This window comes from Natator depressus, chromosome 2, assembly GCF_965152275.1.
Source record: "Natator depressus isolate rNatDep1 chromosome 2, rNatDep2.hap1, whole genome shotgun sequence".
Taxonomy (NCBI): domain Eukaryota; kingdom Metazoa; phylum Chordata; order Testudines; family Cheloniidae; genus Natator; species Natator depressus.
Genome location: NC_134235.1, coordinates 248,125,463 through 248,139,054, shown reverse-complemented (window position 1 = coordinate 248,139,054; position 13,592 = coordinate 248,125,463). Strand labels below are relative to the sequence as shown.

At 39.1% G+C, this 13,592-nt stretch overlaps 1 protein-coding gene across 2 annotated transcripts in view; it reads right to left on the bottom strand.

The window, feature by feature from the left end:
• Positions 1-13,592, bottom strand: part of KMT2C (lysine methyltransferase 2C) — a 328,020-nt gene that overhangs the window by 298,015 nt on the left and 16,413 nt on the right. Inside the window, exon 1 of one of the 2 annotated variants that reach the window (XM_074946304.1) lies at positions 3,037-3,403. The exons of the other annotated variant lie outside the window; for it this stretch is intronic. The gene's annotated coding sequence lies outside the window, so the exon portion shown is untranslated. Of the gene's footprint in view, positions 1-3,036; positions 3,404-13,592 lie in introns of those variants that run through there. 2 annotated transcript variants of the gene reach the window in all.

Genomic DNA, 13,592 nt, shown 5'->3' with positions numbered 1-13,592 from the left:
TAAAAATAGATCTGTTTTGTTATGTAATTAAAGCTATGCTGTTTTGCCACTTATTTTAGTGGTTGTTTGTAGCCTAAGAAGTCCAGCACTGAAAATACCTAAACAAGACTGAATTAAACATATATTTGTTTGCTGAATACTTTCCACAAACCCTGGATCCCACACAGAAATATGGTTTAAACTAACTTTATTTAGGTTTCAGAGTAACAGCCGTGTTAGTCTGTATTCGCAAGGTCTGTATTCTCTAAGGTGCCACAAGTACTCCTTTTCTTTTAACTTTATTTAAATTTCTATTGGATTAATCAGATAAAAAAACATTTAAGACTCCCATTAAACTGAAAACTCTCTACTGATCTTCACTATGATGTGGCTATCACTCCACTATAATATTTTCCCTACTATCTCCTTCCAAACTCCTAACAGCATTTCTGGGTTCACTGAAGGTATCCCAGAATGTACCACTATGACATAGCAAATGCCATGGATTGCATTGAGACATTGGATATCTGTGATAACACACTGTGGGATATTGCCAGTGAACCAGGTTGTGCCAAAAAGATTTCATTGAGGAAAAACAGAATTATAAAAGGTTAGCTAAAGGCACACTGTCAACTTATTTTTTTTTTAAATCATACTTCTCTGAAAAAGCATTACCCACTATTGTTACCTTTAACTCCCAAGATTACTAGAACTGAAATACAGATTGGAGAAAGAAATATTTCTATATTTTTCAGCTTGTTTACACTGTGCATTTGACAACACTGTGGATAGTCATGCTCCCTGTTATCCTGTGTATAGGCAGTTCCCTCTTTGCTGGGCTGAATTCTTCAAACTCAAGTGTGGAGAGAAAACACATTTCAAAAACTAGGAAAACAGAACTGTAAAACTTCATAAATGGGCACAGCTGTGAGGGATGGAGACAGGGGAGATTCTTCTTCACCACCCACACACACACTTTTTTTTTTAAGCTGACTAGATTTCAGGTTGGCAATGTCCCTTTAAAAAGACTGCCATGCTGAACATCCCCGACAGCCTGGTCAGAAGACGCATTCAAAGAAGAAATCCATACAGGACTTATTTTCATTTTGGCTATGCAGTTCACCTTTAGGAGAATGTTCTTCGGGGAAAAATGGTGAATAATCTATGCTAAGGAAGTTTACAAGCTGTGATCACATTCCACTCTCATGACAAAAACTGTCAAATGCCATAATGTAAAATAAACAATTAAAACAAAAAATCATAATCAACAATTTCACTAAAAGGCTACAGGGGTCTCTCTTTGTGAAAGAAGAGTGCAAAATAAGTAATATTTCATTATTCTAGGCCACCAGTCAACAGAGAATACAAGTCTGACAAAGATATTATTCTGGGTAGCCAATATACTCAAAGCATATTGTCAGAAGAAAAGGATATTTGTGATGGATGTATTAAAAAGGGCATGCATCAACTGCTTTCAAAACATTAACAAACAAAATGTACAGTGCTCTTTAATGAGAAATTAATGAATGGTTAGCATGGATGCAGCTGCATCACATTAGCACTGTTGATAAAAGTATATCTTATCTTCTGTCTCCAATTGTCTTATAACCATAGTGGTTAAAAATATTTGCACGAGGCAGGCAGGGAACTACAGTTTTTTATACAGGATGTGTGCAGTTTATTTTGCATGAACATAGTACATTAAGTATTTACAGTACGCTGATATACGACTATAGCTATACTTGGCATTTCTGCTATGTTTAATTTTATTTATTTGAGCACATTATTTTTATGTTCACTGAAAGCCTTCAAACGTTGGCATATTTGCTTTAGTTTTGCAACAGCAAAATTGACTATTTGTCTTTTCTATCTTCCACAGGCATAACAACATGTGACTACTTTAAAACTGGCATAAGGTTCTTTAAAAAGTACCCCTTTTGAACAATGCAAGAATCATACTATACTACAAAGACTGACAAGTCAAATAATAAAAATTACACATGTGCTCATGAATGTGTTTCAAAGATACAATGAATCTAGTACATTACTAACAAATGTTTCACTTGTCAAATGTTTGATATTTAGTATCTAGCATTAGTTACATGATAAAAGTCATAGGTTAAGAACAGTATGGATACTGAATTAACTGGGCCATAAGCACATTAAAACATCATACTTAACAGTTCTTCTCCCTTATAGTTTGTATCAAATTCACTGAACCAAAGCAGTTACATAATCCAATCTTTGACTTTTGATCTATTTGTTTATTGCTCATAGATCACAGATCAAAATATAAGATGGTTTAAACATCCAGTATGTGCTGTATTTTCAGTGTATTTTCAGTATATTTTACGAACAGGTAATTAATAGTATTTCTCTGATTTAAAATTAATATGAGCAGGAAAAGGATAGGGAAGAGAATCTAAAATGTTGTAGACGTACTATATTTTAAAATTATGTGAAAATGTTTAAGATTGCATTGTTTTACAAGAATAGCTATGTGCATGTGTAGAATATTTAAGAAATATATAGAAGAAACAATCCTATTCCCTACTGTATTTTTAAGTTTTAGGATACCCCAGCACTCAAGTGAAAGAAAGAAAGGCTAATAAAATTAATTTATTATATTTAGGCCATGAAAAAAAAGTTGTTCTTGGTTTTTGTTTTTTTTAAAAAAAACATGTACATTACACAATCACTCACTTAGAAACAAATGACCAGATTATTGGTCATATAATACCTGTCAGTCCTGAGCTGTGTCTTTTATTTGAGGTTGAAGACTATCTAGTGAACCTGTAACTTGGACCAATATATACATTTTGATTTCAGGAGATGGATTTTGACCAAAGGGTGTGAAAACTCTCTCTAGAGTGTCAGTGTCACCACAGTACTCTTGATAAGTTTCCAACCTGGTGCTTCAGGTCCCACTACCCCTCCTTATGTTGACACCCCCATCTGTCTCCATAGAATTATAATGCAGATTGCCATTTGCAGCCCCATGCCGCCTGTCACATTTTGCCCTTTAATACAAAGAAGTTAAACGCAAGACACACTCACCCCCAGCGAATTGTTTTTGCACAACATAATCCAGAGCCTGAGAACCTCTCACAAAACCTCTCTGGAAAATGGAGGGGCTGGCATCCGTGCCCTGGCTTATTGTCCAGAGGAAAGAGAAGTTATTTACATGTTACAATCCAAGCCCGGCGTCGTTCAGAGACACAAACTGCTCAGCACTCCCTTAGATCAGCCATGTTACTCCCCCAAATCCACCGCCGGCTGCGAGCACTTCCCCGGGAGCCTGGGCACAGGCAAGGGGCAGGCGCGCGCTTCTAGACGCGTCCTGCCAGAGCCCCCATGGCAGCGGCCGCTCCGCGAGCTCCCAATCGCCTCGGAACTTCGGCTCTCAGGATCCTCCCCGAGCCAGACTGGAGCCGCCGGAGGAGGAGGAGGAGGAGAGGGGAAGGGGAAGGAAAAAAAGCAGGGCTAGAGAAAGTAGATCCGACGGCTGCGGGCGCCACCAATGTGCGGCCTGGATTCCCCCTGACAGGAGCCGGAGCCACCAGTCCCGGCTGCTCTAGCTAAGCAAAGCGGCCCCCAGCTTAACTCTTAACGACCCGGCTGGAGACGTTTTCATCGCACGGGGCCCCTCACCCAGCCAGCCCCGCTCCCCAGCGGCAGCCTGCCTGCGGTATTGTAACGTTGGTGGTGCAGCAGCAGCAGCGAAGAGAAATACACCAAGGGCTGGCATTGCACAATGCAGCTCGAGCTCCGCCAGAGCATGAGGAACAGCACGTCTCTCGGCGCCTCGGCTGCTCCCGGCAGGGCTGCGAACGCACAGCCTGGCAGATTAGCCCCGGGGCGAGTGCAATCTGTCCTCCCCATAGCCCCTTTCTGGCAAACACCTCCAAAGCGGGGTAGGCGCCAGACTTCAACACGCTTTATTTCCCCCTTTACACACACACCCCCCCGGCGAATCGTACTTTCCCATTTCACAAAGCACCACTAAAAGTTGCAACACGTACAAATGGATCCCTCCTCCTCCTCTAGCGGACACACGTCTTGGGTATTAAGCGGCTATTCAAGCTAAAATCCTGCCTTGAAATTAATTGGGCTTCTTTAACCCTTTTGTAGCCACGCCTGCTACTTTTCCCCAACCCAGTTTGAAACTGACTCGCTGGAAAACCTGGTCCGATAAGTGTCCCTAAAAAAACTCGCCCTTCCCACTCCCCGAAATGGCCCCTGGCAAAGTTTCCTTCTATTGGCACTGCACAGAAAGAAAAAAAACGCAATCATTATTCCATTTGTGTGGATCTATTCTTAAAAGGCGAACCAGTTTAAATAGTATGGTAATTATGAGTTTCATTAATAAAAGGAAACACCACAGGTTTGTTGGGAAACGTTTTGTTTTGTGTCTATCTTAGTTTTTTGGGGGAAGGGGGGGACAAGGGAAAGGGATTTAATACTTCTTTCAATAATCTGAGGTCTGTTTTCAGTCCACAGATTAAAATCCCGACAGCAACACTGAGCTATAGCTGGCAATCCTAAAGAGGACCAGAGAATTTTATTCTCTGGCTATACTGAAAACTGAAATTCTAGGTTCAAATTCTGTTCTCAATTACATAGTTGTAAATCCAGATTAACTCCAATAAAATCAATGGGGTTACTCCAGATTTATCCTGTATTTAAAAAGAAAAAGAAACTGACTCTTAAGGCTTGTCCATATACAAAAGCTTTAATTGCATCATTTTAGAAATTGTTGTTGTTAAATTGGTGCAGACTTCTGTTGTGGATTCTCTTAAATGGGTTTAAGATTTCATAATATCAATTTAGTTTAAATTGATAAGAACTCTTTCTAACCCAATTGAGTTAAACATTTTTAGGCCTAAAATCTTGTCTGAACACAGAAGCTGCAAATGTTCTGGGCTTGTCTACACTTGGAAATTTGCTGAAGTAGCTATTCCAGAATAATTATTTTGGTATAACCAAAATATCCCCAGAATAAGAGTGCCCTTTTACAATTTAGCTTAATCCATCATCTGGACACTCTACTCCAGAGTAAAATTTACTTTATTACAGAATAAAAAGCAGGAAAAAATTTCAAAATAAAATTTATTTTACTCTGGAATACTGTCCACACAGAGAGCTATTCCAGAATATTCCAGAACAATTTATTCCACAATATCTGTTCTGGTCAATTTCCCCATGCAGACAAGGCCTTAGATTTAAAAAAAAAAAAAAAAAAAAAAAAAAAAGAGGGGGTCTAGTGTAGACAACACATATCTACTTTGCATTATGCAACTATGCCAGGATGGTCTCCTAGTGTAGATGCAGCCTTACACCAAGAAAAGGAGTTTTTCCTGTCAGAAAAACCATCATTCTGTCAACATAGCTGCATCTACACTGGGGGCTTTGTTGGCAAAAGTTTTTTCCACACCTCTGACCAAAATAGCTATGCCAACACAACTTTTAAGCGTAGACCAAGTCAGTGAAGGGCTTTTCACTCCGATTAAGCTAACTTGGTGTAGCTAGTGATTAAAAACATACCCAGGATTTGCACTGGTTTAACTAAATAAATTTAAAATTATACCTTAAATTAAACCGGAGCAACTTTCTCGTACAGACAAGCCCTTACTTTGAAATCTAGACTTCATTTCTGCATATGTACACAGAAGCTCATGCTAAGTACTGCATTAATTTATGGAATTACAAAAATGGAAGACAAATACAGCATTTCAGTTTCTAAGAGAAATACTTAATTTTTAAAACTTTTTTTAGAAATAAAATCAAAGCAATTTGCCCTCCTTCAGAATTAATCCCCTGCAATTTTTTTATTTTACAAAACAACACTATTAGAGCAATCAAGAAGTCGATCTGAGGGAGGAAGGTGAAATTCCTATCAAAACCCTAAAAACTGATTTTTATTTTATATTTTGTAAATCTGAAGAAAGGGAAAAGTTGGATGAGGGCTTGGAACTTGGGTAACAAGTTTCTACTCAGGAGACACTTTTCTAACAACAAATAATAATAAGCATTATAAACCCCCTGAAAAGCGATGTCAGCCCATCTTGCAACGAGCTTACACAGACCCCCATGCCCGCACAGCATCCCACTGATTTAAAAGGGGCTCTGCACAAGTGTTGGGGGTAGAGGCAAAGTTATTACAGGGCCTTAATGCCCAAGTTACATAGTGCTTCACTCAGTCACTCCTCCCGCTAACTACAACAGAGAGTGACCATGTAAGCAGTGAAGGATTAAGCTGTACAGAGTATGATGATGCAAATGTAAAGAAATAACACAACACATAAATGTCACATTTTCATTTGAAAACGTTTTGCCTTCTGTTACAACTTACACCCCAAAAATTACTAAACTGAAAAATAAGAAAAGTATTTCCTCACTTTTTCCCCCAGTTTATGTACTTTGTGCATTTGACAGCATTTTGGGTATAGTCAGTTTCACCTATGGTTGCGATGGATCTTCCACAAGGCAGCAGGTAAGAGGAAAAAAATAGGAAAGTGTGACCGTAAATTTACAAAAAATGGCAGTGGGATTCAGGGGCAGATATACTAACCAAAACTGCTTTTTTTCCCCCACCCCAATTGACTAGATTTGAAGTTGACGGGTCTTTGAAGTTAAGTTATTGTCTCTAGTGGTCCAATCCTGAAAACCTTACTACCAACTATATTGCTGCGATTACATGTTGTCTTACTGAAATCAATGGGATAACTACATAGCAGTAAGGGATCACAGGATCAGGCCCTTATTTTGCATGCATTAATGGAAATCCTTCAAGGTACAGACCATGTGTCTTGTAAGGTTTTCTGTGCATTTATGAGTTAAGTAATTAATGTTGCATGTTAAATTAATATTTCTATTTATACCAACTTTTCTTTAAAAAAAGAGTTCTTTCTGTAAAATTTTGAAAATAAAAATTGCTTTCCCTTCACCATTTGACAAAAACTGACTCCACCGGCATTACTTTTCTATTGCAATATGGTAGAACCTCAGAGTTGCAAGCACCTCGGGAATGGAGGTTGCTCGTAACTCTGAAAGGTTTGTAACTTTGAACAAAAAGTTATGGTTGTTCTTTCAAAAGTTTGCAACTGAGCATTGACTTAATACAGCTTTGAAATGTTACTGGGCAGAAGAAAAATACTGCTTTTAACCATTTTAATTTAAATGAAACAAGCACAGAAACAGTTTCTTTACCTTATCTAATCTTTTTTTTTTAATCCTTCCTCCCCTCCCCCACCCTTTCTAAGTATTTTAGATTTAATAATACTGCAGAGTATTTGGGTTTTTTTGTTCTACGCTGCCTGATCGCATACTTCCAGTTCCAAATGAAGTGTGTGGTTGACTGGTCACTTTGTAACTCTGTGTTCATAACTCTGAGGTTCTACTGTATAACTCATCGTATTTCCCAGTGGTTTGACTTGAGTTTTTGTACCAGTGTCTGAGATCTACAATGATGTACACATCAGTAGGCCACCTTCAATTAATTCTGAGATTCCTACCTCTTCCCCTTGCCACCCAAACCAAAATGACATCTTAAAAAAAAAAAAAAAAAAAAGCACAGCACTAGCAGCTGGACAATACAAATAACTTCACACTCCTGCACAGAATCATTTTAATCACAGCTGTTGATTAGCTGATTTAGATCCGCCAACACAAGGGCTTGATCCTATGGCCCTTACTCAATGAACCCAGTAGGACAACTTGTGATTAAGGGACGTAGGACTGGGCTCCTAGTCAATTTTACCCAACAGTAGACTTTGTGAATAAAGTTCTTCTGGAAAGAAGTGATACTATTTTTCTTCAGCAGCTGCCAGCCTGAACCTTAAAGAAAAGACAAGATGAGACGTATAGAAAGACAATGGAAGTGAAAAAGAAAAATGAAAAGACTGACAAACAGTAAAAGAAAGATAAAGAGAAGAGAAAAAGGAACCGAAAACCTTCATCTCTTTTTTTCCTCGTGTATTTTAACTTCTTTTCTCCCTTTATTCTTATTTGAACTTTGACATCATAGGTTCACAGAGTCCAAGGCCAATAGGGACCATTGTGATCATCTCCAGTGGTTCTCAAACTTTTGTACTGGTGACCCCTTTCACATAGCAAGCCTCTAAGTGTGACTCCGCCCCCTTATAAATTAAAAACACTTTTTAAAATATTTAACACTATTATAAATGCTGGAGGCAAAGCGAGGCTTGGGGTGGAAGCTGACAGCTCACAAGCCCCCACATAATAACCTCATGGCCCCCTGAGGGGTCCCAACCCCCAGTTTGGGAATCCCTGGTCTAGTCTGACCTCCTCTTTAATACAGGCCATAGAACTTCCCCAAAATAATTCCTAGAGCATATCAAAGTTTTACCTGAATATGCACTCCACATTGAATACTACATTTGTACTGTACAAAAGGGAGAAAGGGAGGAAGCAGCAGCAGAGATCAAAAGAACGTTCATCTTAAGGTTTCAGAGTAGCAGCCGTGTTAGTCTGTATTCGCAAAAAGAAAAGGAGTACTCGTGGCACCTTAGAGAGACTAACCAATTTATTTGAGCATAAGCTTTCATGAGCTACAGCTCACTTCATCGGATGCATCATGCATCCGATGAAGTGAGCTGTAGCTCATGAAAGCTTATGCTCAAATAAATTGGTTAGTCTCTCTAAGGTGCCACGAGTACTCCTTTTCATCTTAAGGTTTGATATTCTACTAAAATGTAGAGGTGGGTTATCGTTTAGTAGCCTCGTATGCTACTAATCCATTTGTTCCTCCTCTCTCAGTAAATGCAGCTTCTCTGTTAACTGACAAAAAAAGTGATAACTAACAGACCAGAGGGAATAATCATACTTTTGAAAATTAATTACAAAATAAAAAGATATTTAGCATCCAAATGAAATTCCCCACACGGTTACAATACTGACATAGATCACATCTGGGGCCAACAGAAGTTGGTACTATCCTTTAGAGTCAAGAAGTACATTTCATGTATTAACTATATACACACACGATAACATAACAACATAAGTGTGATTTAAAGCCATTAAATATGGATACATCTCTAGTGACCACGTCATTAACCAGAATTTAAAACAGTAACAAGGTGCAGGCTCAGTAATAGCAATAGCTCTCTAAATACAAAAGGGCCAAATTCTGCCCTATCACACAGTGACATCAATGGAGTAGCACAGAATACGTCAGGTTAAAATAAGGTTCATTATTTCAATTAAATAAAGCAGTCCCAACAAGCAGGGAACTAGCTGTATCACATACAACCCATTGTGGTTTGGTAGTGAGTGTACTTTTCAGGGTTTTCCAAACACTGCAAAGCTTTAAATTTGGTGCTCGGTTGCACAAAGCTCGCAGTTTCCTTTACCCACTCCTAACACAAACATCCTATCTGGTACGAACTGTAAACTATCAGAGCTGGGTCATACATAGGAATGCTTTCCCCCAGAACCACTGGGGAAGTGACAAGGGTCTTGTGATCTGTGTCAGTTTTATACTGCTGCTAGTGCTGCTGCGGGGAAGCTCCTCTGTGCAAAAGCGCAGCACGCACAGTGCTAATGAAAGTTACTTGGTGCTCCAGAAGGGGAGGAAATAAAGCAAGGGGGAGGGGAATAAATGCAAGAGGGAGTCTGAATATCAAGTGAAAGGAAGGAGCAAAAGGAGAGAAAGAGATGGAATAAACAGGATATACCTAGGACCGCAACAGGGGAGTGACTCTTGCTTGCAATAATTGTTAACAGTGGGTTCCCCTCCACTGATGTTGAATGGTTTACCTGTTAGCATAGATAGGGTAAGACTATTTTGAACACTGCTACAGAAAGCATGACGGAGACCCCAGTGGAACATGGTGTCTGCCACCATTTCTTCAATGCTGTTGAAAACATCATTGTCCAGATTACACTAGCAGCTAACCTTTTTTCAATACCGCTTGAGATGGAGTGGTAAGAGGGAGCCATTTCTGACATAGAATATCAGGGTTGGAAGGGACCTCAGGACCATTATCAACAACGGATCATTTTCTAGTCTATGTGGAACCAGAGAGACCAATGACAACTGGATTAGCTACCGTAGGGTTAGTGGCAAGAAAAGGGTAGCAGGAAATAAGACTTTCCCAGAAAAATATTGTAAGCCTCTTCCCCATCAAAATCAATACAGAAGACGAATCCCTTCCAACAGAGTGAAGGTACAGTATAACATTTCATGTTGTAATATCTGAGAAAACCCAAACTTTTTTTTTTTGCAGCATTAGCTTCCTGTCCTTAGTTAGTTTAATTTAAAATCAACTTAATTTTAAAATATTTTAAAAAAGGAGAGGCAAAGAAAAATTGACAAGATAGAGTAATTAAGCCATTGGTAAATGCAGACCACAATCTATAGTCAAAAAGCTTACATCTCCAAATGGTTTACAATTAAATTTACATAGTTCTGTAAGTATACACCATGTTGAAACACTTAAGATCTAAAGAACCTTGTCCCAAATAACTTATTTCCTACCTCATACAAGTACAAACAACAAAGATCAGGGCACCTATTGTTCATGTATGAAAACATCTTAAAAAGCTCTGAAAAAAATGTTTAACATTTTCAACTAGATTATAATACTGCATGAGAACCTGAAATTGAAACTAACTACTCATAAAACAGTCTAGTTTCACCCCAAGACACTGTGTCCTGACTGGCAAAAAGAGGTTATTTTTCAATGACTGAGAAGCCCTCTTAATACTAGTTTAAAAATGCACACTAACATTATGAAGCTGTATTAGTTGGCCACATTAAAGGCTAGAGGGACCGTAGGCTACAGCACACCCAGCTCACACAACGTCACATGTGTCAGCCTGAATTCATGGCTTAGTCTAGACTAACATTTAAAGGCATGTTGTTAAATTGTGTTAGCTGGCTTGATGAAACTGACAAACACCTTCTAAAATTCCAATCAAAATAAGGCAAGTTATACTTTAGCTTGTACTAGAGTGGCCAAGTTAGGCTGCGTCTACAATGCCACTTTCAGCACTAAAACTTCAGTCATTCAGGGGTGTGAAAAGACACCCTCCTGAGTGACAAAAGCTTTAGCGCTGAAAAGTACCAGTATAGACAGCACTTTATCACCAGGAGCTGCACTTCCGACAATAAAGATACCACCCCTCATTCAGGATAAGGGTTTGGTTTTTTTTAAATCTATTACCGGGAGAGCTCTCCCCCGGCAATAAAGTGTGTCTACACTGCCCACGTCACATCACTGCCGTGGACATGCTGTAATGTGGGCAGTGTAGACATAGCCTTAGAGTTTTTAACTCCGCCAGTTTAGTACATGTTAAAGGCAGTGTTCCTTGCTAACACTAACACAAACACATACTATCACCACACCTTAAATCTTTGTCTAGACAAGACCTTAAACTAAACAGGATTGAGAATACTCACACTTTTTTGCCCATCAAGAAGATCAATAAAATCCAAAAACAGACCGCAAAATGTTGAAAAGTAAATGAGATTTCAAAAATATTTTCTGTTTTCCTCACATTTAATTCTAAATAAACTAAATTGTTATTAAAGAATACCTGATTCATAAGCCTGGAGATTGAAGTCCCTTGCTTGGAAACGCAATGGATACATAAACCAATATCAACAAAAGCTTCTCCGCACTACTCTACCTGTGTGTCCTAATCCTTATGTAGATACAAAGGACATAGAGTACTTAAGTCACTACACCAAATGTTAATAATGTAAAGGGCTATTAATACCACAGATAAGAGCACATTTCAGTAGATAAGATTGTGCAGTCAGCCTTTGTGAACTGCTGCACTGATATCGGTCTCAAAATGTGTGTCCCAAGTGAACTAAGTCCCTTTACAATAGATGCTAATGATTTGGCCTGCATAATAGTTTAGGGCCAGGTTGCGAGATTATGGCACAGCCCCACACTGGGAGCAGTGCAAAGTCACACCACCAGAAATCAGGTCCCCAAGAGGTCCTGCCTCCTCCTCACTTTCACAGAGGCTTACACCTCAAACTGTACTAGCTGGCAAAAATCCCTGCACTCCCAGAGAGTGCAAGGAAGGAGTACCACTGTGGTTTCCTGCTGTTCAAGGGCACCTGGAAGGGAAGGAACAGCTCTGAACTCTCCTCCCAAGTTATGCACCAGAGCAAGGGCCAGCCACAATCTGACCCTTAATGTTACATAGAAGATTTTAGAAATATATTTTATTGACAAAAACTTTCTTTACAGAACGTTTATTTTATGAATGTGTTTTCCAGAATTTCTGGACTCAATCATCTTCTTCTATAGTTTTCCCTATGAGATACAGGTAGAAAAGCCTGTTGGAAACCCCACAAGTTAAAATCCTTCTTAGTCGCCTTCCCATTCTCTTCTCAGGAATAAATCTCTAACTTTGCAAGGGTTGTGGTCTGGAAATTCACTGGAGCATTAAACAGGAAAAACTAAAATCATACCCACACAGATTCTGGAGTTGTAGCTTGGAGAGCTGCAACCTCAGATGCTTTCTGGCTTGGTTACCCCACCCCCTCCCTGGCAGCACAGCTCCCTGAGGAGCTATGCTGCTATGAGTGCTCTCTCCCACACTTATGCCCTACAGGCCAGAGAAGCATTAACTCTTGCTCAGTGTTTCCCCAGCAGGATGAAAGCAGAACTGAGGAGGATCATGTGAGTTTCATTCTGCTGCTGCTAGAAAACACTGGGCAAGCAGAGTGATACAGGTGCTGTGGCAGTATTGTGAACTCCAAGCATTCAAATATCATAAGTCAGGCCACAAAAAAATATGGGATTGGCTTAAAAATAATTAAAATTTAAAAATAAATGCTGGGTACTTTTATTTGCATTCTGATTTTGGAGCCCCTAGGATTCGTATTTTTAAATTCTCCTCCTCCACCATGAAAGCTAGATACATTTTTCTTTTTTAAATGAAAGCTACGATTCTCAAACAAATCTCCAGGAGGAGGGATTTTAAGAAAAATACCAAATATTTTGAGTTGGCAACATGGCTATTTGGGTGTGGAGGGTCACATTGCAGAGAACAAAAAAAGGGGGGGGAATATGAAAAAAGTAAAGCATAAGAGAGAAGAAAAGATTGGGGAAATTAGGAGGGAGGGAATTAGTGTAGTGGAACTAAATAATCTTTATTTTATCTATTTAAACATGTTTCCATTTGCTCCTATCTAAACTCCACACATTTGAAAATAACTACAATCGTTCAATTTTGTTAAGTGTGTGAAAAAACTTCCTGAACAATAAAAAACTTTCCTAACAATTAATACAGCCATCAATGTAGTTTCCAACATAATTTCCATGCTGCCAGCCCCTTTCACATTTTGACCAGAAGGCATGAAGTCTGAGCATCATGGATGATCACAGCTGTCATGGGTATCACATGGGGAGAGCAGCCATTGTTTCAGTAAAGCAGATCCCAAAGCATTTAGTCACGTATAGGTCAAACACAACAACCTGCATCTCACCCAGAAGTATACTGGCAGCCAGTGCAGATTATAAAGCAGAGGTATAATGTTCTCTCAGCATGAAACACTGCTTAATAAAATGAACCATCTCATTCTGCATTAGCTGAACCTTCCAGATGGGAGTAGTTTGAAACCAAGTTCA